This window comes from Pseudophryne corroboree, chromosome 8 (genome assembly GCF_028390025.1).
Source record: "Pseudophryne corroboree isolate aPseCor3 chromosome 8, aPseCor3.hap2, whole genome shotgun sequence".
Taxonomy (NCBI): Eukaryota; Metazoa; Chordata; class Amphibia; order Anura; family Myobatrachidae; genus Pseudophryne; species Pseudophryne corroboree.
In genome coordinates this window covers 3274010-3288253 of record NC_086451.1, presented here as the reverse complement: position 1 = coordinate 3288253, position 14244 = coordinate 3274010, and the positions used below count along the sequence as shown (strand labels likewise).

General features: G+C 50.9%; 1 protein-coding gene across 4 annotated transcripts in view; it reads left to right on the top strand.

The window, feature by feature from the left end:
• Positions 1-14244, top strand: part of GDI1 (GDP dissociation inhibitor 1) — a 147558-nt gene that overhangs the window by 27012 nt on the left and 106302 nt on the right. The gene's annotated exons all lie outside the window — the stretch shown is intronic.

Below are 14244 nucleotides of genomic sequence, written 5' to 3'. Positions count from 1 at the left end.
TGACAGCCTGTATAGGACACTGCCAGGAGTCACACAGTAACATGACAGCCTGTATAGGACACTGCCAGGAGTCACACAGTAACATGACAGCCTGTATAGGACACTGCCAGGAGTCACACAGTAACATGACAGCCTGTATAGGACACTGCCAGGAGTCACACTGTAACATGACAGCCTGTATAGGACACTGCCAGGAGTCACACAGTAACATGACAGCCTGTATAGGACACTGCCAGGAGTCACACAGTACATGACAGCCTGTATAGGACACTGCCAGGAGTCACACAGTAACATGACAGCCTGTATAGGACACTGCCAGGAGTCACACAGTACATGACAGCCTGTATAGGACACTGCCAGGAGTCACACAGTAACATGACAGCCTGTATAGGACACTGCCAGGAGTCACACAGTATCATGACAGCCTGTATAGGACACTGCCAGGAGTCACACAGTAACATGACAGCCTGTATAGGACACTGCCAGGAGTCACACAGTAACATGACAGCCTGTATAGGACACTGCCAGGAGTCACACAGTAACATGACAGCCTGTATAGGACACTGCCAGGAGTCACACAGTAACATGACAGCCTGTATAGGACACTGCCAGGAGTCACACAGTAACATGACAGCCTCTATAGGACACTGCCAGGAGTCACACAGTAACATGACAGCCTCTATAGGACACTGCCAGGAGTCACACAGTAACATGACAGCCTGTATAGGACACTGCCAGGAGTCACACAGTAACATGACAGCCTGTATAGGACACTGCCAGGAGTCACACAGTAACATGACAGTCTGTATAGGACACAGCCAGGAGTCACACAGTAACATGACAGTCTGTATAGGACACTGCCAGGAGTCACACAGTAACATGACAGTCTGTATAGGACACTGCCAGGAGTCACACAGCAACATGACAGCCTGTATAGTACACTGCCAGGAGTCACACAGTAACATGACAGCCTGTATAGGACACTGCCAGGAGTCACACAGTAACATGACAGTCTGTATAGGACACTGCCAGGAGTCACACAGTAACATGACAGCCTGTATAGGACACTGCCAGGAGTCACACAGTAACATGACAGCCTGTATAGGACACTGCCAGGAGTCACACAGTAACATGACAGCCTGTATAGGACACTGCCAGGAGTCACACAGTAACATGACAGCCTGTATAGGACACTGCCAGGAGTCACACAGTAACATGACAGTCTGTATAGGACACTGCCAGGAGTCACACAGTAACATGACAGCCTGTATAGGACACTGCCAGGAGTCACACAGTAACATGACAGCCTGTATAGGACACTGCCAGGAGTCACACAGTAACATGACAGCCTGTATAGGACACTGCCAGGAGTCACACAGTAACATGACAGCCTGTATAGGACACTGACAGGAGTCACACAGTAACATGACAGCTTGTATAGGACACTGACAGGAGTCACACAGTAACATGACAGCCTGTATAGGACACTGCCAGGAGTCACACAGTAACATGACAGTCTGTATAGGACACTGCCAGGAGTCACACAGTAACATGACAGCCTGTATAGGACACTGCCAGGAGTCACACAGTAACATGACAGTCTGTATAGGACACTGCCAGGAGTCACACAGTAACATGACAAGGGTGCAGGGCGCAGGGGGGGTGCCCTGGGCAGCAATATACCTCTCTAAGAAGCCTGGCATGACATGTATACAGTGCACGGACACTGTATACAAACCCCCGCCAGCATGAACCGCTAAAATAACAGTGAGGCTGAAGTGCGCCGAGAAGGGGGCGTGGCTTAGGCCTCAGCACGATACTGCGCCATTTTCTCCAACAGTCCCCGCCAAATGCACTGTGTACAGTTTCAGTGTAAACGAAGGGGGCACAGTGATTAGTGCAATATAGATTACAGTATAGCACTATATTAGATAATGGCTGTGTAGTCAGTGTGTTGTGCATAAGTGTCTGTATTTTCCCTGTCAGATACCCACTATAGCTTTTAGTACACGTGTCGACATGTGTGAGTGCTCTGTCGCAGACAGTTATGGGAATCTCTGTCGGCATTTCCGACTTCTGTGGTACTTGATTGAGTAAATGAAGTGTCAGCAGGTCGGTAGTTGTATACTTTTCAAAGAGTAAACACGTTATGGGAGACACAGTAGTATGTGGGTGACCCTGTCGGCACCAACTGTTAATACCGGGTGTAAATGAACATGCTGTAACTAACTTATGCCTGTATATATATGTATATGAATATGTATGGTACGGTTCCATGGGCCTGTAGCTCGAGCACAGACATGGTAGTATTTGGGGGGGAGTGATATTAAAATTATATACGTATACTTCCCTCGGACCCCTCGGGGTCGCAAGAAAGTTATTTTGCCTGGTACTACTCCCTGCTGTCGACGAATACTATGTTTTATGTCGACCATAAGGTTTCCTGGTTAGATCCACAACTTGGGCATTCAGTACATGGACATACACATTCAGAACACATTGATGTCACTAGGGACCCGGCGATTCCGGACAAACTGCTTGTATGTATGTATGATATATATATATATATATATATATATATATATGTAGGTTATGTGTGTATGTGTGTATTACAATATGTATATTCATATCACGGTTTCTAATGAATGCTGAGGTAATATTATTCCTTCTCATGTGCTGGTTGCTCTGTTGATAAAGCTCTATGTCGGCCGTGACGAGTTGGTCTCAGATCCTCACAAGGAGTCCAAGTGTTTATTCTTTTCCCGCCGTGGATAGAATACTGTGAAAGTCAACTCCTGGTCGGCACGGGGCCCTGTCACAAAGGATCGTACACAGGAAGCTAAGTGATATTTTAATGATATGCTTTGATGATATTTGCATTACATACGCATGGGGGAGTGTTTCATTCAGAAATGGTCTGTTACCTTGGCATCCGATAGAATTACCCTGGAGAGAGAGGGGATGTTTCTTATGTTGGTTCTTCTCTGTAACATTGCGGCAGGCTGCCGTGCGGCTACAGGAGGTGTGGCCGGGGAAGGCTGAGGCTGACTCCGAGAGATACTGGAGTTTTCCCTGGGACTGTGTACCGCTGTTTGGGGAGGCCTCAGTTAAGTCAATCTCTGCAGATACCACTGGTAAGTCTACCTTGGTGTGATAGGTTCCCTCACAACGGTTGGTGATGCATTCTTTGTGGGATGCAGTCATTTTAACCGGTTGGATACCGTTCTTTTCTCTGACGTCCTAGTGGATGCTGGGAACTCCGTAAGGACCATGGGGAATAGACGGCTCCGCAGGAGACTGGGCACATCTAAAGAAAGCTTTAGGACTATCTGGTGTGCACTGGCTCCTCCCCCTATGACCCTCCTCCAAGCCTCAGTTAGATTTCTGTGCCCGGCTGAGCTGGATGCACACTAGGGGCTCTCCTGAGCTCCTAGAAGAAAGTATAGTTTAGGTTTTTTATTTTCAGTGAGACCTGCTGGCAACAGGCTCACTGCACCGAGGGACTAAGGGGAGAAGAAGCGAACCTACCTAAGTGGTGGTAGCTTGGGCTTCTTAGGCTACTGGACACCATTAGCTCCAGAGGGATCGAACACAGGACCCGACCTCGTCGTCCGTTCCCGGAGCCGCCGTCCCCCTTACAGAGCCAGAAGCAAGAAGGTCCGGAAAATAGGCGGCTGAAGACTTCTGTCTTCCCCAAGGTAGCGCACAGCACTGCAGCTGTGCGCCATTGCTCCTCATGCACACAACACACTGCGGTCACTGATGGGTGCAGGGCGCTGGGGGGCGCCCTGAGCAGCAATAAATAGCACCTTGGCTGGCAAACTGACACCATATATAGCCCCAGGGGCTATATAGGTGTATATTAACCCCTGCCAGAATTATTAAAATAGCGGGAGAAAGCCAGCCGAAAAAGGGGCGGAGCCATCTCCCTCAGCACACTGGCGCCATTTTCCCTCACAGCTCAGCTGGAAGGATCGCTCCCTGGCTCTCCCCTGCAGTCCTGCACTACAGAAAGGGTTAAAAAGAGAGGGGGGCACAAAAATTAGGCGCAGTATATTATAATAATGCAGCTATAAGGGAAAACACTCTCTATAGGTGATATCCCTGTGATATATAGCGCTCTGGTGTGTGCTGGCATACTCTCCCTCTGTCTCCCCAAAGGGCTTTGTGGGGTCCTGTCCTCTGTCAGAGCATTCCCTGTGTGTGTGCTGTGTGTCGGTATTGCTGTGTCGACATGTGTGGCCGGAGAGCCCCCAGCCACGAGGCAAATGGCCGCCCTGGCACTGAAGGGGTTAATCCCTAGTGCCCGGCGCCATTTGCCAAGACAAAGGGGCTCTTGGCGCCAAATTTGAAATATAATGTGGGCGCTAGGCGCCGTGTTTTATAAATGGATAAAAATGTATTTTCTTAGAATGCGCCGTGGTCCCGGACCCCTCCGGAGACCACGGCAGGGAGGACAGCCCCCGGCGCGCTCAGCAGAGTGTGCGCGCCGGGGGAGAGGAGGCAGCCGCTGACCGCCGGAGTCCGGGAGCTCCGCTCCCGGCAGCGGTCAGTGTAGCCCCGGGCGCACTGGAGTGTGCGCGCCGGGGAGAAGGGTGAGCGCTGCTGCTGGGAGCTCGGCTCCCGCTGCAGTGCTCTAGGTGAGAGCCGCCGCTGGGGGCCGAGAGCTCTGCTCCCGGCGCCTCAGCCCAGCACGGGTGGCCAGCCGCAGCAGCCGGGACGGACGTCCCGGGCTGCTAGTCGGCGAGGGGGGTGCGCTGCAGCCCGGCTCCCCGCCGGACGCTGCAGCGAGGCTAACAGACAGGCGCCGCTCATGGGGGACCGGGCTAGCCGGCTCCCTAGCGGCGTGGGCACATTAGGCGGGCCAGCAGGATGGTGAGCGCTGGGGTCCGGGAGCTACGCTCCCGGCGCCTCAGCGCTGAAACAAGCCAGGGTCACGGCGGCCGGGACAAGTGTCCCGGTCCGCCGGGCTTAGGTACAGGGGGGTGCGCCGCTGCGTGCGGCGAGGCCACTGATTAGTGCCACCCTGGGGGGACAGGGAGAGCCAGCTCCCTGGAACCCCAGAGGCAGAAAAGCAGGCTGGAGGATGGGGGAAGCCAGCCCCATACCTCCAGCACACAGAGAGCCCTCGCAGCCAGGCTGCAGGGCTAGGGAAGGCACTGCAGTGCCTGAGTGTGTAGAGTCTGTGCAGGGCACAGGCTCAGGGTATATTTAAAGAGAAATGTACAGTGTGATTTAAAAATGTAATGTATTTAAAGATAAAATGCACTTACTTGATTGTGTGTCCCAGGAGGGGGGAATCCATAGCTGTGCAGGCTGATGGATTCTCCCAGACCTTTTCCCTAAAAACGGAATGCTTTCCCATCCAGCCTCACAGTTCCAATAGGGACAGGGAGAAAGAGAAGCAGCTTAGCTATAAGACAAGCTGAGTGGTTTCTTGGAGCTCCATGGAGATCAGCCGTAGTGGACCAGAGACCTGGACCGGGGAGCCAGGCTGCCCAGCTCTGGAGCCCAAATCCAGGCTGCAGGCAGTGAGAAGGGGTCCCGGGCAGGTTTCTGGAAGTCAGTTTAGGAGGGAAAACTTCTCCCCAGCCAGACTGAACGGCACCGTGGGAGTAGCCTGCTCTCCCAGATGGGAGAGACAAAGGAGACCGGCCACTCCCCACTGTCCATTGGGGACAATGTTAGGTGTGCATGAGTCCAGAGCATGCACAGCTCATGGGTAAACATTGATTGGTTGTACACCACAGGGCGGGCTTACCCCCTGTGGTAGAGGGTCTTGGAGAGGGATAAAAGGAGGGCAGTTGGCCCATAGGATGGTGTATTGTAACATCTTCTTCTGCTGAAACATCTTAATTGTATGCTGTTGCCCCTAGCAATAGGGAGGAGCCTTTTTAAAGGTTATTTTGAGCAATAAACACCTTTGCCTCAAGAAGACTGCTTCATCTTGTGACCAACAGGGTTAGGCCAAACCTAGCCCCGCCCTCCGGCTGTCCAGGGAAGCACCTGACGTCTCCAAGCTCCGCCTTCCGCCAGCTACCGGTAGAGGCCTAGCAAGTGGCTAGTGGGGATTCGTCGACACCACACAGGTGTGGTAAAGCAGTGCGTCGGCACATACAGAGCAGAACCGTGGTTCCAAACGCCACGGCAGGTTAGGAGTTTGGTGGTGGCAGCGAGAACCCGCCCACAGCGCAGTGGGTGGAGTCAGTAACAGGCGGTTACTGACGGTAAGCAGGGAATCCCCTATGTGGTCAGGCCTCGTGCGGCTTGACCTTCCATTCTGTGCGCAGTCAACGGGACGCGGAAGCTGCGAGTGCTTCCGTACGGTATCGTCCTGTCACAACATGTATGATGAGGAAAATGATGTGGAGGCGGAGCAAATGCCTGTGAATGTGATGTCACCCCCTGCGGGGTCGACACCTGTGTGGATGGACTTATGGAAGGTGTCAACTCCTTACACAAAAGGTTTGACGACATAGGACAGCCGGCTACTCAGCTTGTGCCTGTTCCAGCGTCTCAAATGTCATCAGGGGCTTTAAAACGCCTGCTACAGATGTCGACACGGATACCGACTCCAGTGTCGACGACGATGAGACTAGTGTACCCTCCAATAGGTCCACCCGTTACATGATTGAGGCAATGAAAAATGTATTACACATTTCTGATAATACCCCAGGTACCACAAAAAAGGGGTATTATGTTTGGTGAGAAAAAACTACCTGTAGTTTTTCCTGCATCTGAGAGATTAATATGAGGTGTGTGAGGAAGCATGGTCTTCCCCCGATAAGAAATTGATAATTTCTAAGCAGCGTACCCTTTTCCGCCAGAGGATAGGTCACGTTGGGAAATACCCCCTAGGATAGATAAAGCGCTGACACGCTTATTTAAAAAAAAAAAGAAAAAAGGTGGCACTACCGTCTCCGGATACGGCCGCCCTAAAGGAACCTGCTGATAGAAAGCAGGAAACTACCCTAAAAGCTATATACACACACACGGCATTATATTGAGACCAGCTATTGCCTCGGCATGGAGGTGCAGTGCGGCAGCTGCGTGGTCAGATTCCCTGTCGGAACTATGGATAGGGGCAATATTTTGCTGATAATAGAGCATATAAAAGACGCTGTCTTATACATGCGTGATGCACAGAGGGATATTTGCCGGCTGGCATCACAAATAAGCGCTATGTAAAAGCGATGCCGGTTCAAAACGGCACATGGAAGTTTTGCCCTATAAGGGGGTGGAACTGTTTGGGGATGGTCTTTCAGACCTCGTGTCCACAGCTACGGCTGGGAAATCAAACTGGTTGCCACAAGCTACCCCACAGCAAAAGTAAGCACCGTATTATCAGGTACAGTCCTTTCGGCCCCAGAAAAGCAAGAGGGCTGGAGGCTCATCCTTTCTGCCAAGAGGAAAAGGTAGAGGGAAAAAGCTGCAACACACAGCTAGTTCCCAAGAGCAGAAGTCCGGTAAGTCCACAGCATGACGCTGGGGCTGCTCAGGCGGACCCGGGTACAGTGGGGGCCCGTCTCAGGTTTTTCAGCGCACAGTGGGCTCTCTCACAGGCGGATCCCGGGGTTCTTCAAACAGTATCTCAGGGGTACAGGCTGGAATTCGAGACGTCTCCCCCCCGCCGTTTCCTAAAATCTGCCTTACCGGCAACTCCCTCTGCCAGGGAGGCAGTGTTGGTGGTTATCTAAAAACTGTATTCACTGCAAGTGATTGTCAAGGTACCCCTCCTTCAGCAAGGAAAGGGTTACTATTCCACAATGTTTGTGGTACCGAAACCGGACGGTTCGGTGAGACCCATCTTAAATTTAAAAGCCTTGAACACTTATATCAAAAGATTCAAGTTCAAGATGGAATCGCTCAGGGCGGTTATTGCGATCCTGGTCGAGGGGGATTACATGGTCTCCCTGGACATCAAGGATGCTTACCTGCATGTCCCCATTTACCATCCTCACCAGGAGTACCTCAGATGTGTGGTACAGGACTGTCACTATCAGTTCCAGACGCTGCCGTTTGGGTTATCCACGGCACCGATGGTCTTTACCAAGGTAATGACCGACATGATGATACTCCTTCGCAAGAAGGGAGTTTTACTTATCCCGTACTTGGACGATCTCCTGATAAAGGCGAGGTCCAAGGAACAGTTGGTAGTGGGGGTAGCACTTTCTCGGGAAGTGCTACAACAGCACGGCTGGATTCTCAATATTCCAAAGTCACAGCTGGTCCCGACGACACGTCTTCTGTTCCTGGGAATGATTCTGGACACAGACCAGAAAAAAGTGTTTCTTCCAGTGGAAAAAGCCGAGGAATTGTCATCTCTAGTCAGAGACCTCCTAAAACCGGGACAGGTGTCGGTACATCAATGCACACGAGTCCTGGGAAAAATGGTAGCTTCGTACGAAGCGATTCCATTCGGAAGGTTCCACGCAAGGACTTTCCAGTGGGACCTGTTGGACAAATGGTCCGGGTCCCATCTCCAGATGCAACAGCGGATAACCCTGTCGGCAGGGACCAGGGTGTCGCTGCTGTGGTGGCTGCAGAGGGCTCATCTACTAGAGGGCCGCAGATTCGGAATACAGGACTGGGTCCTGGTGACCACGGATGCCAGCCTTCGGGGCTGGGGTGCAGTCACACAGGGAAGAAATTTCCAAGGACTGTGGTCAAATCAGGAGATTTCGCTTCACATAAATATTCTGGAGCTAAGGGCCATTTACAATGCCCTAAGCCAAGCAAGGCCCCTGCTTCAGAATCAGCCGGTACTGATCCAATCAGACAACATCACGGCGGTCGCCCATGTTAACAGACAGGGCGGCACAAGAAGCAGGAGGGCAATGGCAGAAGCCACAAGGATTCTCCGATGGGCGGAAAATCATGTGTTAGCACTGACAGCAGTGTTCATTCCGGGAGTGGACAACTGGGAAGCAGACTTCCTCAGCAGGCACGACCTCCACCCGGGAGAATGGGGACTTCATCCAGAAGTCTTCCAAATGCTGGTAAACCGTTGGGAAAGACCACAGGTGGACATGATGGCGTCCCGCCTCAACAAAAAGCTAAAAAGATATTGCGCCAGGTCAAGGGACCCTCAGGCGATCGCTGTGGACGCTCTAGTAACACCGTGGGTGTACCAGTCGGTTTATGTGTTTCCTCCTCTGCCTCTCATTCCCAAGGTTCTGAGAATATTACGAAGGCGAGGAGTGAAAACTATACTCGTGGTTCCGGATTGGCCAAGAAGAGCTTGGTACCCGGAACTTCAAGAGATGCTTTCAGAGGACCCTTGGCCTCTGCCGCTCAGACAAGACCTGCTGCAGCAGGGGCCCTGTCTGTTCCAAGACTTACCGCGGCTACGTTTGACGGCATGGCGGTTGAACACCGGATCCTGAAGGAAAAGGGCATTCCGGAGGAAGTCATCCCTACCCTGATCAAAGCCAGGAAGGATGTTACCGCAAAACATTATCACCGCATTTGGCGGAAATATGTTGCTTGGTGTGAGGCCAGGAAGGCCCCAACGGAGGAATTTCAACTGGGTCGATTCCTGCACTTCCTGCAAGCAGGGGTGACGTTGGGCCTCAAATTGGGGTCCATTAAGGTCCAGATTTCGGCCCTGTCGATTTTCTTCCAGAAAGAACTGGCTTCACTGCCTGAAGTTCAGACGTTTGTCAAAGGAGTTCTGCATATTCAGCCTCCTTTTGTGCCCCCAGTGGCACCTTGGGATCTCAATGTGGTTTTGGAGTTCCTGGAATCACATTGGTTCGAGCCACTTAAGACTGTGGATTTGAAATATCTCACGTGGAAAGTGGTCATGCTGTTGGCCCTGGCTTCGGCCAGGCGTGTGTCAGAATTGGCGGCTTTGTCCTATAAAAGCCCTTCTCTGATTTTCCATATGGATAGGGCAGAGTTGAGGACTCGTCCTCAGTTTCTCCCGAAGGTGGTATCAGCGTTTCACTTGAACCAGCCTATTGTGGTGCCTGCGGCTACTAGGGACTTGGAGGATTCCAAGTTACTGGACGTAGTCAGGGCCCTGAAAATTTATGTTTCCAGGACGGCTGGAGTCAGGAAAACTGACTCGCTGTTTATACTGTATGCACCCAACAAACTGGGTGCTCCTGCTTCTAAGCAGACTATCGCGCGCTGGATTTGTAGCACTATTCAGCTGGCGCATTCTGCGGTGGGACTACCGCAGCCTAAATCTGTAAAAGCCCATTCCACAAGGAAGGTGGGCTCATCTTGGGCGGCTGCCCGAGGGGTCTCGGCTTTACAACTTTGCCGAGCTGCTACTTGGTCAGGGGCAAACACGTTTGCAAAATTCTATAAATTTGATACCCTGGCTGAGGAGGACCTGGAGTTCTCTCATTCGGTGCTGCAGAGTCATCCGCACTCTCCCGCCCGTTTGGGAGCTTTGGTATAATCCCCATGGTCCTTACGGAGTTCCCAGCATCCACTAGGACGTCAGAGAAAATAAGAATTTACTCACCGGTAATTCTATTTCTCGTAGTCCGTAGTGGATGCTGGGCGCCCATCCCAAGTGCGGATTGTCTGCAATACTTGTAAATAGTTATTGTTACACAAATCGGGTTGTTATTGCGAGCCATCTGTTCAGAGGCTCCTTTTGTTATCATACTGTTAACCGGGGTTCCTATCACGAGTTATACGGTGTGATTGGTGTGGCTGGTATGAGTCTTACCCGGGATTCAAAATCCTTCCTTATTGTGTCAGCTCTTCCGGGCACAGTGTCCTAACTGAGGCTTGGAGGAGGGTCATAGGGGGAGGAGCCAGTGCACACCAGATAGTCCTAAATCTTTCTTTAGATGTGCCCAGTCTCCTGCGGAGCCGTCTATTCCCCATGGTCCTTACGGAGTTCCCAGCATCCACTACGGACTACGAGAAATAGAATTACCGGTGAGTAAATTCTTATTTTTTCCCTTTCTGTGCAGATAGTGGAAGGTGACAAGGTAAGAGTTTTGCAACCTTGTTAGGTTCGCAGAAGCGGATATCGTCTTCTGTTTCTACCACATCCACCGCATATCGCTGGGTCTATCTGGCTGGAGCCCACACCGGTGGGAACTCGTCTGATACTCTTCAATCAGTACGTGTATGGACTTGGACCTGTGAGTTAATAATGGAATCCAAAGGGGGACATACTTGAGTTTACACATGATTCCCCTCACTGATTTTTCAAATAGATCTTACCGATTCCCCTCTGAAAGGGGAGGTAGTACGCGACGCCATACCAGAGTTGCGTCAGGTTGAGGACATTGTTTCTTTTTTTTTTTTATCAGGGACAGCAGGACAAAGATTTCTACTTACGAAGTTGAACTACAGGATGGAATCTCTCAGGCCAGGGAGCTCCAGCACGTAAAGGTAGATAAGGGGTTAAATTAGTTTTTCTCCGCATTCAGCTTACCTGGGTTGATGTCCTGGTTTGTCTTTGGCATTTCACCGGAGTGATGGCAGTGTGATGGTTTTCTTTCAATAGTAAGAGCCATTGTTATTCTGTACTGAGACGCTCTCCTGATTAAGGCGAGGTCAAGAAACAAGTGGTGCAAATCGCTGTTTCTCTCTGACTGTTCTTCAACACAGGGAATGGCTGTTGTTCCCAACGACGCAGATGTCGGAGGTGGGTATCAGAGTAGATACTGAACGGTTGAGGTTCTGTGTTTTCCTGTGGAAAGAGGTCTGAGGATCCGGAGTCGGATCAGATTTGCAGTGACAATCCATCAATACGTTCCGTTGATGAAGAAGATGGTGCGGCCTAAGAGGCCTTTTCGGTGAGCAAGTCAAATGCCAGAGTGGTTTTCACGGGACCAGTTGAAAATGTGATCCGGGTCTCACCTGCACATGCACCGGAATATAAACCTAATGGCCAGGGTATCACTCCTGAGGTGTCTGCTCAGTCCTCACCTCCTAGAGGGAGAAGGTTCGGGATCCAGGATTAGATCCTGGTGTCCATGCATGCAGATCTCCGAGGCTGGGGAGCAGTCCTTGCAAGGGAAGTATTTCCATAGGGGGAAAGGTCAAGCTGGGAAGCTTGTCTGCAATAAGCTTTCTTGAATTAAGAGCTATTTTCAACGAACATATTCTTTGTGATCTGCCGTCTTAATTCTGTCGGACGTCTGGACAGCAGTGGCGTAAGTGAGCCGCTAGGGCGGAACAAGGAGCAAAGCCGCAAAAGTTTTCCGCTGGGTGGAAAGACTGGTAAACGCTATATTAGCAGTCTTCGTTCCGGATGTGAACGACGGAGAAATAGATTCCTCTGCAGACGCGATCTCCATTTGGGAGAAATACAGTCGTCATCGAGAAGTTTTCACAGCAGTGACAAGTCTTTGAGGAGTGCCTCAATTGGACATGTTGGCGTTCCAGGTCAAGGGACACTCAAGCTATAGCAGTGGACGCCCTCGTGACACCTTGGGTGTTTTCAGTCGGTCTATGTGTCCCCTCCGCTTTCACTCTTCTGAAGGTGATAAACGTAAGAAGAACAAAGGTTCAGGCGATCCTCATTGTTCCGGCCTAACCAAGGAGGGCTTGGTATCCAGTTCTTCAAGATTTATTCATAGAAGATCCCTGGCCTCTTCCTCTACAGGAGGAACTGTTACAGCAAGATCCGGGCGTGTATCAAGACTGACCACGGCTGCGTTTGACGGCGTGGCGGTTAAACGCCATATCCTATCTTGAAAGGGTATTCCCAGTGAAGTCATTTCCACACCTCTTTAGGCTAGAAAAGAAGTAACGGCAAAGCCTTACCACCATATTTGGCGTAAATATGTGTCTTGGTGTGAATCCAAGAAGGCTACTACGGAAGACTTTCAGCTGGGTCGTTCTTCTCCATTCTTTGCAAGCAGGTGTGGATGCAGGCATAAAGTTAGGCTCCATTTCAGTGCGGTTTTGGCCTTATAAATTTTCTTTCAAGTAAAGAATTGGCTACTTTTCCGGAAGTTCTGACCTTCGTGAAAGGAGTACTGCACATCCAACCTCCATTTGTGCCCCATTGGCACCGTGGGACCTTGACGTGGTGTTGCGTTTTCTTGTGTCACACTGATTGGAACCTTTATGAAAGGTTGTGTTAAAATTTCTCTCTTGGAGAGTGGTCATGCTTTTGGCTTTGGCGTCCGCAAGGCGGGTGTCGGAAGTAGTGGCTGGGTCTCACAAGAGCCCCTGTTTGGTCTTCCATGTGGACAGAGCGGAATAGAGAACTCTGACAATAGTTCTGCCAAAGAGTGGTTTCTGTGTTTCGCAGAAACCAGCCTATTGATGCCTGTGGTTCCTTAAGCATTGGCTGATTCAAGGTCTCTCGATGTAGTCAGGGCTTTGAATATTTATGTCGCCAATTTGGCTCAGATTGGGGAAACAGAGGCTCTGTTTGTCCGGTATGCTCCCAGCGTGATTGGGGCGCCTGCGTCTCTGCAGTCTGTTACACGCTAGATCTGTGATACGATTCGGTGTGCTCGTTCTCTGGCTGGATTGCGGTTACCGAAGTAGGTGGAGATCCATTCTACTAGGAAAATGGGCTCTTTTTGGGCGGATGCCCGAGGAGTCTCGGCGGTTTAACTTTGCCGAGCGGGTACTTAGTCGGGTTCAAACACTTTTGCTAAGCTCTACAAGTTTGATACCCTGGCTGATGGGGACCTCATGTTTGCTCAATCGGTGCTGCAGAGTCGTTCGCACTCTCCCGCCCGGTCTGGAGCTTTGGTATAAACCCCATGGTTTTTACGGAGTCCCCAGCATCCTCTAGGACGTATGAGAAAATAGGATTTTAATACCTACCAGTAAATCCTTTTCTCTTAGTCCGTAGAGGATGCTGGGCGCCCGTCCCAGTGCGTACTGTGTCTGCAGTTATTGATTTTGGTTACACTCTTGTGGTGTTTCTCTGTCAGGCTGTTGCTGACGTTGTGCATGCCATGGCATGCGGTGTCTTATTATTGGTTGTGTTGACACACAGGTTGTGTTACATATTCTCTCAGCATGTGGCTGTGTATTGTTCATGCCGTTGGATGGTGTTCTATTGAATGCCACGTTCTGCGGTATGTTCGAGGTGTGAGCTGGTATGACACTTACCGTGTTTAAACAATAAATTCTTTCCTCGAAATGTCTGTCTCCCTGGGCACAGTTCTCTAACTGAGGTCTGGAGGAGGGGCATAGAGGGAGGAGCCAGTTCACACCCATTCAAAGTCTTATAGTGTGCCCATGTCTCCTGTGGATCCTGTCTATACCCCATGGTCCTTACGGAGTCCCCAGCATCCTCTA